This window comes from Drosophila santomea, chromosome 2R (genome assembly GCF_016746245.2).
Source record: "Drosophila santomea strain STO CAGO 1482 chromosome 2R, Prin_Dsan_1.1, whole genome shotgun sequence".
Lineage (NCBI taxonomy): Eukaryota > Metazoa > Arthropoda > Insecta > Diptera > Drosophilidae > Drosophila > Drosophila santomea.
Window position 1 is genome coordinate 1880944 of NC_053017.2, and position 14017 is coordinate 1894960.

The window sequence follows — 14017 nt, forward strand, 5'->3', positions numbered from 1 at the left end:
TCGATGAACTTTTATTTAAACGCTGATGCGGTTAATCAGTTCGATAAAGGTGACTTACTGGTGCTTGTGGAATAGATCGATTCCCTAAACTTGGCGTTTTCTTCGGCGCAGGTATCGTTGTATAAATTGGATTTTACGGAGAATTCGAGTGACCATCGGATTGAATTTCCGTGGTCATGGATGTGAAGGCGAAACTAAACCGAGGATTAACTGCTTATTGCAAGTCGCAATTGCTGGCTTCAACGGCAGCCAATTCAACATATATATATATACATTACTAACAATGCGGATCTTTCCTTTCAAACTAGGAAGCCTCGTTTACCAAATCTGGAAATAGCTCGTTTCCATGGACCACACACTCGCTCGAACTCTCGAATGCCAATTATAAAAATGTTATATGTTTTATATATTATTGTCAACTCCGTATGCTCTGTATGCTTAATCTCAACTTTCTAGCTTTTGTAGTTCCTGAGATCTCGACGTTCATACGGACGGACAGACGGACGGACAGACGGACATGGCCAAATCGACTCGGCTATTGATCCTGATCAAGAATATATATACTTTATATGGTCGGAAACGCTTCCTTCTGCCTGTTACATAGTTTTCAACGAATCTAGTATACCCTTTTACTCTACGAGTAACGGGTATAATGAAAAAACATCAAAACATTTTTCGACAAAAACTTACAAGACTAACAAAAATGTGAAGAAAACAAAACATTTTTCAAAAGTGTGGACGTGGCTTTTTTGGGCGGTTTGTGGGCGTGGCAAAAAGTTTTTCTTCAAATCGAAAGAAATTTACAAAAATAATACAAAAACGAAAAAATAAAAAAAAAATATTTTTAAAAAGTGTGGGCGTGGCAGGTTTGGTCGGAGTTAGAGTGGGCGTGGCAACGTGAATCGACAAAATTGTCTCTGGAGTCTGCATGCTTAGTGTCAACTTTCTATCTTTTGTTTTTCCTGAGATCTCAGCGTTCATACGGACGGACAGACGGACATGGTCATATCGACTCGGCTATTGAGATTAAGCATACAGACTCCAGGGACATAGACGCAGCGCAAATTTGTCGATTCATATTGCCACGCTCACTCTAACGCCCACAAACCTCCTAAAACTGCCACGCCCACACTTATGAAAAATGTTTTGATATTTTTTCATTTTTGTATGGGTCTTGTAAATTTATATCGATAAGCCAAAAAACTTTATGCCACGCCCACTCTAACGCCCAGAAACCGCCAAAAACTGTCAGTGCTGAAGAGAATCCTTTCGTACTTTCACTGAGTAACGGGTATCAGATAGTCGAGGAACTCGACTATAGCGTTCTCTCTTGATTTTCTTCATCTTTTTATTAAAAAAACTAACATTACTCTAAATAACTAAATAAATCCCTAAAACTAGTCTTACTATCTCCTACCAAAATGCAAGAGGCTTGCGTAGCAAGCTAACTAAACTGTATTCTGATAGCCTTTTCTTTGCAACCCATATCATTGTGTTAACAGAGTGGTTGAAGCCGGAAATACTTAACTCTGAAGTTACAGATGATCGTCCCTCCAGACGAGGAGGTCCTGATTGCGGTAAGGTCTACCCTCACGTCATAGGAGGTAATTTTTGACGACTCCCGTAACGTTGAATTTATATGCGTAAAGCTGTCATTTTCTGATAGCTCTGTTTATATTACGTATTCTTACATTCCGCCGTCTTCTGAATTCTCAGAATATATAAATTGGTCCGCTTTTCAATCCTTTTCAAATAGACTGTACAATAGAGACCAATAGGTAGTTCTAGGTGATATTAATATAGCTGTCACAGAAGAAAAATCGAATATACTTTTCCCCTAGCGCAACCTGATTTTATGCTCAGTGTTACAAGAACTATTTAAACTGTTGCAACCGTTTCGTTACCACTAAGTGCAAAACATATTCTTACCCTTCTTCTCTATTTTTCGAAAATACTATGGTTACATCGGATCAGGCAATAGCCGTTCTATTTGCCAAGTTTTTTCAAACATATTCTACGTTACCTCATTTCGAACAGTCTTACTACTACGCGGTATCAAAGTCGATAATATTTCAACCCACTCTAAACGAAATCTCACTGCTTTACGATCTTCAGCGTGTTAAGACAGTCTATTCGCCAGGCCCCGACGGAATCCCCGGCTGTGTGCTTAGATTCTGTGCGGAAGCCTTATGCAAGCCTCTACTGAAATTGTTTACCTTATCTCTGGAATCTTCGCAGTTCCCCAATATATGAAAGGAATGCTTTGTGATCCCTCTCCATATAAAATGTAACAAATTGGATGCAAGCAATTACAGAGGAATCTGTATATTGTCGGCTATCTTTAAGCTTTTCGAAAATGTTAACGCTCCCCATTTGCAGCACCTTTGTAGGTCAATTATATCACCATGTCAGCATGTTTTTTTCAAACGCAGATCAACAACCACAAACCTTTTGGAGCCAACTTCCCTGGTTTTACAGGGCTTTAAAAACAATCTTTAAACAGATGTCATCTACACTGACTTTCTTATAGTAAGGAAACTTGATTTATTAGGTTCCCTGTTGATCTTCTAAATTTAAGTTTATGTTATCTGAATGGCAGGACGCAACGGGTCCTATTTAAAAATTCTCTTTCTTGTATTCTCCAAGTCATATCTGCAGATGATGTTAAATTCTGCCTTGAGCATAAAGACATTTCTAGTCATTTGGACTTACAATCCGATCTAGATAGCTGCCGAATAGGGTGCCGTGATAACGTACTAGAATTAAATGGCTCGAAGTGTAAAGTGTCAAGATACGCGACTCACACTCTAAATGGGTGCACTTTGGACGGAATAACTCGAAAACAGAATAATGACAATACCATGCAATGTTCGGAATGAGGATGAGCACCAACGGCTCTGCATACCCGCTGTTAAGACAAAAAGTGAGCCAGAGGCTTAAGGAGATACTCTTCAGATACTCGCAATTAGCATGGCTTAGCAGAGCAATTGCCTATGACAGCATATATTGATTTTGAGTCATGACAATGTCATGTTTCACCATGACTTATTATATAAACTTATTATATAAAAAGGCGGTCAAAGGGATTTGATGATCCTTACATGACCAAAACCTTATTCATTTCAGTAGTCCGTCTGATTATTGAGTATGGATCACCTGTTGGAACGCACCTGTTTTGAACGCATTGAATCGGTAATCGGCATTCAAGGGCAAGTGGAAGTTGCCAAAAATTTTTGTAATAGGCATTTTTTTTATGTGGAAGAATACTTTCTAAGAGTTAGAAGAGCATTTCAGAGAGGAAGTTTTGTATGGCCATGCTCTCGTCATGGGTGGGGTTTGAACCCACGACCCCGTGGTTAGCAGGTAGTTGCGCTATCCACTACACCACGAGGCCCCACCCTTTAGATTAAAAAAAAAGTTTTAGTTTTAAAAATATAACCAATTTAAGAATAAAGCGTTGTCTCAAAAATAAATAACAACAATTACAACTCACAATAGTGATCATTTAAGGTAAATTGATTTAAGACATGTTCGTATACATCATACTAAAATTTTTTTTTAAGTTTAAGTTTTAAGTTCTCCAAAGCAACTGAAACGAAACTGGCTCGAACTCCGTAGAAAAAGAACACACACGAGACTCCTCAATTTTATAGATTTTATAAAAGTTATATTATAGTTAGTATAATAGTTAGTTATTTTATTTTATCGGCTGTGCAGACGATGAGTTTGTGATAGTTTTTCGTAGGGATGAATTGTGGAACTGCAGTAAGCTTACAGAGACATGGATTCATACATACGTATAATATTTATTTTTAAGGGTTTGCAAACGATAAAAACTATTTTTAACGTGTGGGAAAACGTTTTTTTTTTTTTAATATTTAGTTTTAAAAGGTGGGCAAACGATAATCTTTTCTTTAAGGGTGGGCAAACGAAAATACTTTGGTTTTTAAGGGTGGGCATACGATAAAAACTATTTTTAGGGGTGGGCATACGATATTTAATGAAAATATTTAGTTTTGAGTCATGGGAAAACGCTTAATTAAATTAATTCAAATTTCAAAAATTCGATTTTACTGAACCCAGCATATAAATTTACCCTCCCTAGAATCGTGGTGAAGTTGAAGTTTTCTGTTCCAAGCAGGTACACTAGAAACTACGTACCCAAAATATTCAATCATATTTCTTACTAATGTTTTTATATTTCGTCGATTCTGTACTCGTTTCTATATCGCGGTACTGGGTCAGCTTTCCGACTAATGAGCCAGGTCGTTTGAGAGGTTCGAGTCTTTATGGCTTTCTATGACTATTTTGGGCGGGGGACGATTTTTAGTTTCTTTGACCGACGCCGCCGAAGCAGTCTAGGGAAACCGCGGGTGGTGAATTCCGAGCGTATCAGTTAAATAGCACTTGGTTGATGATTCCGAATGTGTCGGTTAAACAGCCTAATGTAACCGTGTCAGGGCACCTACCAACAACCCTCCGGTTAGTTGTTTGATTTTATGTTTGAGACTTAAGGCCGTAAGAATTTATTTTACCAAAAAGAGTATTATTGATCGCACCCTCAACCTTTTTATCTCATTATTATGAGTAGTAATCAAACACAGACAACAAAGCGAACGAACGCCTCGCCAGCAGCGATGAAACTTTAGTTACAGGAGCCATCACACTACCCTTAGAAGGAAAGGACCAAACTTGGATTTCCTTGAATATCGTGATCGGTCTGACGCAAGGATTCCATTTTGGAATCGGTTTTTGGGAATCAGACTAATGGTTAAAGTTATTCCGGCAGCGCTACGCGACCATGTATTCGTGTACCCTGTCGACGTGTTGGTCTGTTCACATACTTTTGAAGAGCTCCTTGTAATGTTGTTTACAACGCGCGAACAATAAATGTAGACAGAAGTAAGGAGGAGGATGACGCTATTAACAACGACAGTGTGTGAAAACTCTGTGTTCCCTCCGAACTACGATCTTATCTATCTTGGAGAGCACACAATGCCATGATTGCAGGGCATGGGGAACTACACAAGCCCCTATCAAAATTATGGTAGGAATGTCGGTGGATGTGCAAAAGATAGTAAAGGAGTGCGAAGTATAGAAGGTCAGCAAACCCATTAACAAATTTGTCTACAGCCTATGAGATGCAGTTGCAACAGAGGTAGTCAAATTCCTCGAACCAAACATTTTTCATCTCTAAGGCGTGACAGAATTTATACACTCTGAATCAATTTGCTTATATAATGTACCGCTATGGCATTCGACAATTTAAAACCGAACTCTATTCCCCAATACCGAGCTACGATTGCAACGAATCAGCAAAGTTGCGATCAACATGAGTCAATCGGTATGGAGCAATACCATGCAATGTTTGGAATGAGGATGGTCAGCAACGGCTCTGCATACCCGCTATTACGACAACTAGGCGGCCGTAGACCCAGCCAAAAAGTGAGCCAGAGGCTTAAGGAGAGAACTACTTTTAAAGGCTGCAGAAGAAGTACTTTTTTTCAGTCGCTTTAAGAAATGCTAGCCACAATTAAGTCTGAAATCTACAAATCAAACATTTTCTTACTCGGGAGGTTTTATTAGTTCTCTATGAATTAACATGTTTTCGAAATTCGTTAAATAATTAGAAAATGAATTAAAAATTAACAAACTCCGAAAATTAAAATTAGAGATTTTCACAGAAAAATTCGATCTAATTACTGTTAAAAAGTGTCCAGAAATGATTTGTTTCTAAAATCCTTAGTCTATAATGCATTCTTTTTTTTGCTCCTTAAAATGAAAGCTAGATGATGAAAATCGGTTCAGTACTTCCTCGACAATTTCAAGAATAAGCTTTTGCACTTAACAGGACACACCAATGAGAAAGGTATCGTCATTGACAAAAGCTTAATTTCCAACCGCAAGCTGCGCTTTAAAATGGTTTTAGGACAAGTATCTTCAAGAAAATAAATTCAAAGCCGCCATAGCCATTCGTTGGGCCGACGCGCAGCTGTTGTAATTTCCCTATATCACGTTGATCGTCTCGTTTGTGAACTGTACGATGTTTGTTCCCGATGATGCCGATGATTCCCGAGATGATGCGATGTACGTCCGTCTTCCACAGTCCCTTGAAGTTAGACAGGAACATTGTTCCGTACTCGACCAGTTCCAAGCGTGCCTCGTAATAGCCTTGTGTTGATCCTAATCTGTTGATAGGCGGACTTGACCAAAATTACTCAATTACGAGGAGAGTATCATACATAATTTTTTTGGGGGGCATTAGTTAATTTTAGACGACTTAGGGTGTGTAGAATTATAATTAACGGTTACAATTTTTGACTTGGTGAATGTGTTTAGATTAGTGAAGTGGTAAACAATCTTTTTTTCTTTTTGTTAGAGTCTCAAAGAAACTTGTGAAGAATTTTTTCGACGTGGTTTTCTGCGTAACCTTTCTGTTTTCCTTTACCTGGACTGCTTTAGTATTGATTGGCTTACTCGCGACATTGTGTCGCTTTGTCTATAGGAAATGGGGTTGGACCTATTCTTAATGTGTAATTAAATCGCAAGTTAATGTCGATTTCCTATTAATCCCCTAACGTTTAAAATTTTAATGGATAATGGAATCCGTCTAACCCTGATAATTTATTCGGTCAGAACGGTCGAAAAATAGGTCTGCTGGCTCTTTATTGTTAACCCAGTGAACACAGTGGCTGTACATATCCATTGCTATAGCAACCAATTCGGTAAACTTAAAACCAGGGTGCATTTCAAGCATCGGTAAAACTCGAGGACGTTGGAGTGAAACCTCTCGATATGCTCATTAACTTCGCTTTTCTGGGTCGGCATGTAATAAAGCTCGATATCCAGAGCGCGTAAGTAATTAAGCTTCGTTGCTTATGACCGAGACCTTGAGATAATTCCTCAAATTTAACTTAAATTGGGTTTTTACAGGTTCACCTCAACGATTTTTATCCCGAAGGGGATGCGGAGAAACTCGTATTTCCCATTCTATAATGCTATTTTGGCGGAATTGGATTGTTTCATGTGTATCTGGTGAAATCGGAGCTGGTTGAAATTCTCACCTTCACCAATATAGACTAATGTGTAATTTATATCTGGATCTGGTACGTGTTGAAAATCGTGACGGCATTTCGGCGTTTGAAATGAGTGACCAGCCGGTATTTTTCCACCGTTTGGTTTTGGTTATCAGGAACCACCGAGATCGGAGAATTGTAATACCCTCCGTCAGAAGTACACCCAATCTGCCTATCTACTTCGGCCCTCATGTTAACCGGCTATGGATAGCTTTTCGTTTAGATTGGATCTTAGGTGTTCGTCCGGCTTATTACCTTGATACAAATATTAACGGCCTCACCTAGCGTCAACGGCTCAAGAAGCTGTGAATATTAATTTATCAATGCCCTCAAGGTTCGTCTCACCTCTTTTGGAAGTTCCTTGTCCGACAGAAAGTTAACATTGAGATTTCTTTTGGCGAGAAGTTGAATTTTAATACCAGGGGACATCATTAAGCAGTTTTTGCCCTGTCTACCAAATTCTAAAGAGCGTCGTCCCGCCAAGCGGTGTGTTATTCCTAGAGAACGGTAGATCCGGCAACAATTCAAGGGCTAATGAAATTCTTGTTCGCGTCAGTGTTGACAACAATTGTAACTAAGCCTCATTTCTTGATTGGTATTCTAATTATTCTCCGGTCATAGAACGTGGGCCTTCTTCCATGTGTGCCTCTGGACCAGCCGTTGCGTTCATTATGTCCTGAAGAGGGAGACGCAGAATTGGTCGTAATAAGGGTCAGACGATGTGCCTTGACCATGTTCGGCAGAGAGTGGGGCCGACGGACCTAACAACGAAAACGTCAGGGCTCTTGAATGTTCGGAGGAGGCTCTCACTACTTCCGCTGGATGACGCATGCTTTTCAAACCGTTAAGAATCAGTAAGAGATGTTTGTTGACCTCCATCCGCATAATGTAATGTTAACCCTCCTAATCTTCTGCCAGTCGTCGACTTATACGCCATCTCAATCTCTCGCATTGCCCCTCAATCGTATAAAGTTCCTTCACACGATAATGAAGTGTGACGGTTTCATTCAACTCAAACTCATTGCGCGCATGCGGTAGTGCCACCCGGGCGGCAATCACCGGGGTAAGGGTTTCGTTCTCTGATTCGAAGGCGTTGATCCTACCGTTTGTCCTCTTAATATCATCCCTGAAAGCCTCATTGCTGGTTTTAAATTCCTTACAGGATGAAGCATCCTAGATGTAAAACAGTGGGCAAGACGCTACTGCGTAGTCGATCAACTTCCTGTGAACTGTTCAGCACCGCGCAAAAGCGTGGATTGAGCAATACTGCCGATATAGGCATTAAACGCCGCTTTGTTCACAGTTTTGTCCATTTCCTTCGCAAATATAATAAATCTTTCAATTAAACAGTAATAAATCGCTTTAATTTCTAATATTCAGAGATGCACTCTTTCTGTAATCGAAATCGATGCTGTATGCATTATTGAGACTACGTATGCAGTAGTGAGACTTTTGAAATCTTGAGGAATATTCATGAATTAGAACCATCTAAAATTAAAAGTATTTTAAAACCGATTTTGCCATTTATTATTAGATCAAGTCAATATTCCTATTTATTTTGTCTGTTGGTATCTTTTAAATATTCTAATAACTGCAAAATTCTCCCCCTAGAAATTTGAATTTGAGGCAATAATGATAATGATATATTAGTAAGAAGTTTTAAAAACAAGAGCTTATCTTATGGAAGAGCACTCAGAGTGCGGCTATTGGCTGGGACCAATCTATTGTAACGATTGAAAGGTCAAACGGGAGAAGTCTATTAATAGGTAAACCCTGGAATACGAATGATTCAAGGGAACCAATCACTCTTCAGGACTTCTACTCAAAAATTAACAACCATGATTTTCTTTTCATAAATCGTACTAAAAGCATAAACTTTTTTAAATAGGTAGAAAACGCTTTTATTTATGGGTGAAGAGGAAAGGCATTAATTGCGTCAACGAGACAAGCCTATTGGAAATTGACAGCCTTTCTTACCAAAATCTAGTTGAAGCGGTGGAATTCTCTAGCCAACAATACATACAAACCAGGCCGCACTTCTGTATATTCTGGTAATTCCTAAGGTAGCAGACATAAACTACAGACTAATGGGGATTTACCAAACAATATCCGATGAAAATCAAGTATTACTTAGATACAAGAAGCTGGCAATAGACAACTTGGAAACGTTACTGAGTATCGGGCATTTTATAATCGGGAAACTCGACTATAGCGTTCTCTCTTGTTTTTCATACAAATGCAAAATCCCGCAACTTTGTTTGCAGGTTGTGCAATAACAATGGTCACAACATTGGAAAAAAACGTGGATCCGTTTTAAAACAACCTTGCACGGCTTGGACGTTTTTAGGAACTGCTTAGTTAGTCTTAAGTTTCTAGATTTTAAAGGTTCCGAGAGTTAAAGTTCATAAAGTTCTAAGTTCATAAGGAGGTATACATAAAGGTTCTTCTACCTGTTAATCACTTTTCAAGGATTCTATTATAACCTTTTTTTCTACGAGTAACGTATTTAAATATCAATGTTAATATAAATATAATCATGTAAATAATTATATTTTTATATACATACAATACCAAAAATTTCGTTTTGTGTATAAATTGAAGGAGCATGTTTTCTGTTTCTTTCCACTCAAAGATCGATAAGTATTGAGTATTTATTACGTAAAAACAGACGATAAGCTGATGTACGATAGGATCCATGTTGAATACATTTTTAGTGTGGCATTAAATATTATTGCTATATTTTGACACTAACGTGACTTTATTAACATTATCACAGAAAGTTTTAAAGCGCAAAAAAAGGTGTTTATACAGAACGCAGGGATATAACTGCCGCGTAAAAGCCACCTTGATCTAAAAACGTTATCGTGTAAGTAAATACGAAATATGGGAGATCACTGATATCGATATCTGAGGGATTGGATATGCAAGGAGTAAAGAAGCGTAGCGCGAAAATAAACAAAATTTGCATCCCAAGCCCTTACAAAAACCAAAATAATATGCTTTAATATGCTTCATATATATGCTTCAATACAAAGATGGAGAGCAAACAAGAGAGAACGCTATAATCGGTTTGTGGGCGTAGAAAAAGATTTTTGGTAAATAGAGTTCAATTTCCAAGACGAACAAATGTAAAAAAAATTTCAATACATTTTTTAAAAGTATGGGCGTGACAGTTTTGGCCGGTTTGTGGGCGTTAGGGTGAGCGTGGTAAAGAGTCTGCAGATCGATAGAAATTGACAATACAAATAAGAAAATTAAAAAATATCCAAACATTTTTCAAGACGTTTATACGGACAGACGGACGGACATGGCCAGATCGACTCGTCTATGGATCCTGATCAAGAATATATATACTTTATATGGTCGGAAACGCTTACTTCTGCCTCTACGAGTAACGGGTATAAAAATTAAGTGTGTTTAAAATTTCGCACTGGAAAAAAACATTCTTTTCGAATATCAAAAATATAAAATGAACTCTATTCGAATGGCAAATGTCTAACGCAGTCCTCACAGTTGGTATAAAATACTTTAATAGCTAATACATACATATGTAAGTACAAGACCAAATTGTGCGCCGATTAATTAATGCTCGGAAAGACCCCCAAAGGGACATGGGACTTAAGCCTAGTTTTCCTTCCCCTAAAGTTAATTAAACTATGGTTTACTCTTTACCGCGTAAAACAGGAGTAATGCGGAATAAATGTTTTTTGTCAAAATTGGTTAACTGGATAGAAAATACTTTGTCGTTTGGGCAATCTAAATGCCCTGTGTGCTTGTCCATGTACAGGTGTTGGACGTGATCATGGATAGCGGTGCCAGCGGACAGATAGAACTGACAGAATATAGTCATCATAGGGCAATATAAATGATCACACTTAGCATAGAAAAAAAATTCAACCCTCTATACTATACAATTGGATTTATATTATAGTAAAATTTTGGCACTTCATTTGAGAATATAGAAGCGTGGGACACTACGTCCTTGTTAGATGCGTGGTAGATTAATATGCTTTTAGATGGAGGGGAAGGAGTAGAAATGGCAAAGTTGCAGGCGAAAACTTGGATTGCTTTAATTACGGACAGTGTTAAAGCTACATCAGGAACGAGCTGTTAAAGAATACACAGCTTTAACATAATAGTAGTTTTCTCGGGGGACTACCGACAGTTTGAAGCCCCTAGCTGGTACTGTCAATGTCCGTTTATCAATATACATACCTACATACATATGTATATAGCACAAGTGTTAACCGATTACAGGGTAATTAGAAAAGTGGGAAAAGGTATCATAACCGTTAGAAAAAAATACCGCAACTTTACTTTGCAGAATGTTTTACACGCACCAGAAATGAAAGAAAATTTCATCTTCATTATGGGGTTACCATACCTTTTTGAAATGCCTATATTGCCTAATACGATGCGTGCAAAAAAATACATTGCTTGACCAGTAAAAGTTGTTGGCATAGGAGAAATTATCTTTTAAATCAAATTAAAGGAATGGTAAAATATTTGATGGTTTGAGTAAACTATGGTGTTCCGTTCTCAGTAGGGACTAAGAAGTTTGTTTGACATTTACGTAATTTCAAAGAATATTTGTTGTGAAATAAAGTGTTCTTAAACGGGACCATTAATGCATCAATGTGATTAGCATATGATTTTAAATTCTTGATACCAGATGGATGGATTTTCATTATAAGAGATTCCTGTCTGTTAGCGAAGAGATTTCAGACTTATTTAGTTTTACCAGCTTTGTTGGAAACTATCAAAAAAACTCATCTATGATTTCTAGCTTCTATATCTCCAGATATCTCGGCATTTCATCTGTTCAAAACAGAATGTCGGCAAATATATAATAGTAATTAATAAGATTCAACGCCTAAGCAAGTAGATCATATGCTACTAATGGCTATTCAACTAAATTGTATTAGTTTTAATTTTATATTATTTTCCAAATGAAACGGCATTAATCTGATCATATTATTTTAGAAATATTCAATACACAAAAATTCAATACATCTATCATTTTTTTTTTTTTGTTAGAAATTTCCAAATAATAATAAATCGAAAAAACCATCAATGATCGATGCATCAAATTTTTTAATATTTGTTAATATAATTATTAATATAATATAATTATAATTAATATAATTATTAATTATATGCTAGGGCTGTCTACTTAGTTTAAATTTTTACATATGTACATCAGTACAAATACCAGCACCCTTCACCCTTTCATAAGATGCACGCGTTGCAATAAGACACCACATCCTTTGCAATTAAAATACACTTCAATACAAAACTTATTTTATGTATGAATAAGAGATGTGCTTAGCGCTGAGTTTGTGTGCAATTTATACGTACATCAAATTCAGCGTTTAGCTACTCTTTGGCCCTATGTATGCCAATGTGTGTAGTGTATGTATATCATTTTTTCATGCAATACTCCCGCGCGAAATGCAGTTACTGTAATGTTGAGCAAACTTGTTTAAATTATTTGCATAGAGGCTTAACCATATATTATAGATCTTAGAAAAGGGCAATTAATTCATAAGAGCTATCTTAAAATCATTAAAGATAATTTTTAAATCATTTTGGTACTATAATCATAGGCTTGAAACTAGCTATTTAATCATTTAATTACTCTTTTAAAAATAGCAAAATGTCGATCTTGTTGGCACTTTTGTTTGAACTTACCTGTATGGTAGATGTACTAATTATATAATTTATGACAATAAAACTCAAAAAATACTTTTAAGACAACACGGCACATGCGAAGCTTAGACTTTGTTGTCCCTTAAACAACTGAGGGCTGCATACGTGGGTAGAAAAAAAAAGACTTGTGTGGAGGCTGGAAGGCAGCGAGAATATGCACTGGAAGTTGACTGAATAGTCTACGGGGTTAATGAAATTGTTATTTTTATATAAATTCATTTTGTTGTGGTTTATCAAGTGTGTAGTATCTTAAACATGCACTCCTCCCAACAAAAAAAAAATAAATTCAATATTTTCATACTTTTATAGAAAAAAAGGTTCACTTGTCAGACAGATATGCCATGTCCGTCTGTCAGTCGGTATGAACGTCGAGATTTTAGGAACTACAAAAGCTAGAAAGTTGAGATTAAGCATGAAGACTCTAGAGACATAGACGCAGCGCAAGTTTGTTGACCCATGTTGCTACGCCCACTCTAACGCCCACAAACCGCCCAATGCTGCCACGCTTACACTGTTGTAAAATGTTTTCATTTTTTTGCAAATTTTTGTTAATATTGTAAATTTGGTCTATTTTCCAAAAATATTTTGCCACGCCCAGTATAACGCCCGCAAACCGCCAAAAATGGTCAGTGCTGAAATTTCTTATTCGCAATGATACAAGCTGAGTAACGGGTATCAGATAGTCCGGGAACTCGAATATAGCGTTCTCTCTTGTTTTTGAGAATACAAAGTTGGAAATCTAGATTTCATTTCATTTCTTTCGTCAAATCCAGACTAGGCCAGATTCCCTATTTTTTGGCGAAAAATTTTTTAAATTCTATTTTGAATTAACTATATATAATGAAAGAGCAGGAGGACACCAAAAATTATTCGTGCGCATAATAATGCCTTAAAATTTGTTGATGGCATTCAGTCAGTGGAAACGATAATTGTCTGCCTGGCGCAACAACTACACAAACTACTTTATTTTATGAAGCCAAGGCCTCGGTTTGGCAGTCTGCATCTTCGTATGAAACAGAGCATTCATATAGCGACATATACTGATATTTACTACTGTTCAAAGATATATTAATATCCAGCATGCAATGTAAACAACCCACATTCGGAGCCAACTCTAAATCTTCAATTATTGTATAAAATCAATATACCAAGCGGGCGAAATAATGTAAGCAAAGGGGCAGCACTAGTAAGATTTTTGTCACAAGAATTTAGTTTAAAGCTGAGATCAAAGA

At 37.2% G+C, this 14017-nt stretch overlaps 1 protein-coding gene across 5 annotated transcripts in view; it reads right to left on the reverse strand.

Annotated features, from left to right (window-relative positions):
- The window catches only part of LOC120444526 (meiosis regulator and mRNA stability factor 1), a 51328-nt gene extending 38427 nt beyond the window's left edge, over positions 1-12901 (reverse strand). For 2 of the 5 annotated variants that reach the window (XM_039624270.2, XM_039624268.2), the window contains exon 1: positions 12768-12901. The gene's annotated coding sequence lies outside the window, so the exon portion shown is untranslated. The remainder of the gene's footprint in view (positions 1-12767) is intronic. The other 3 variants (XM_039624273.2, XM_039624269.2, XM_039624271.1) reach the window with 2 other exon arrangements.
- Positions 12902-14017: the final 1116 nt, after the last annotated feature.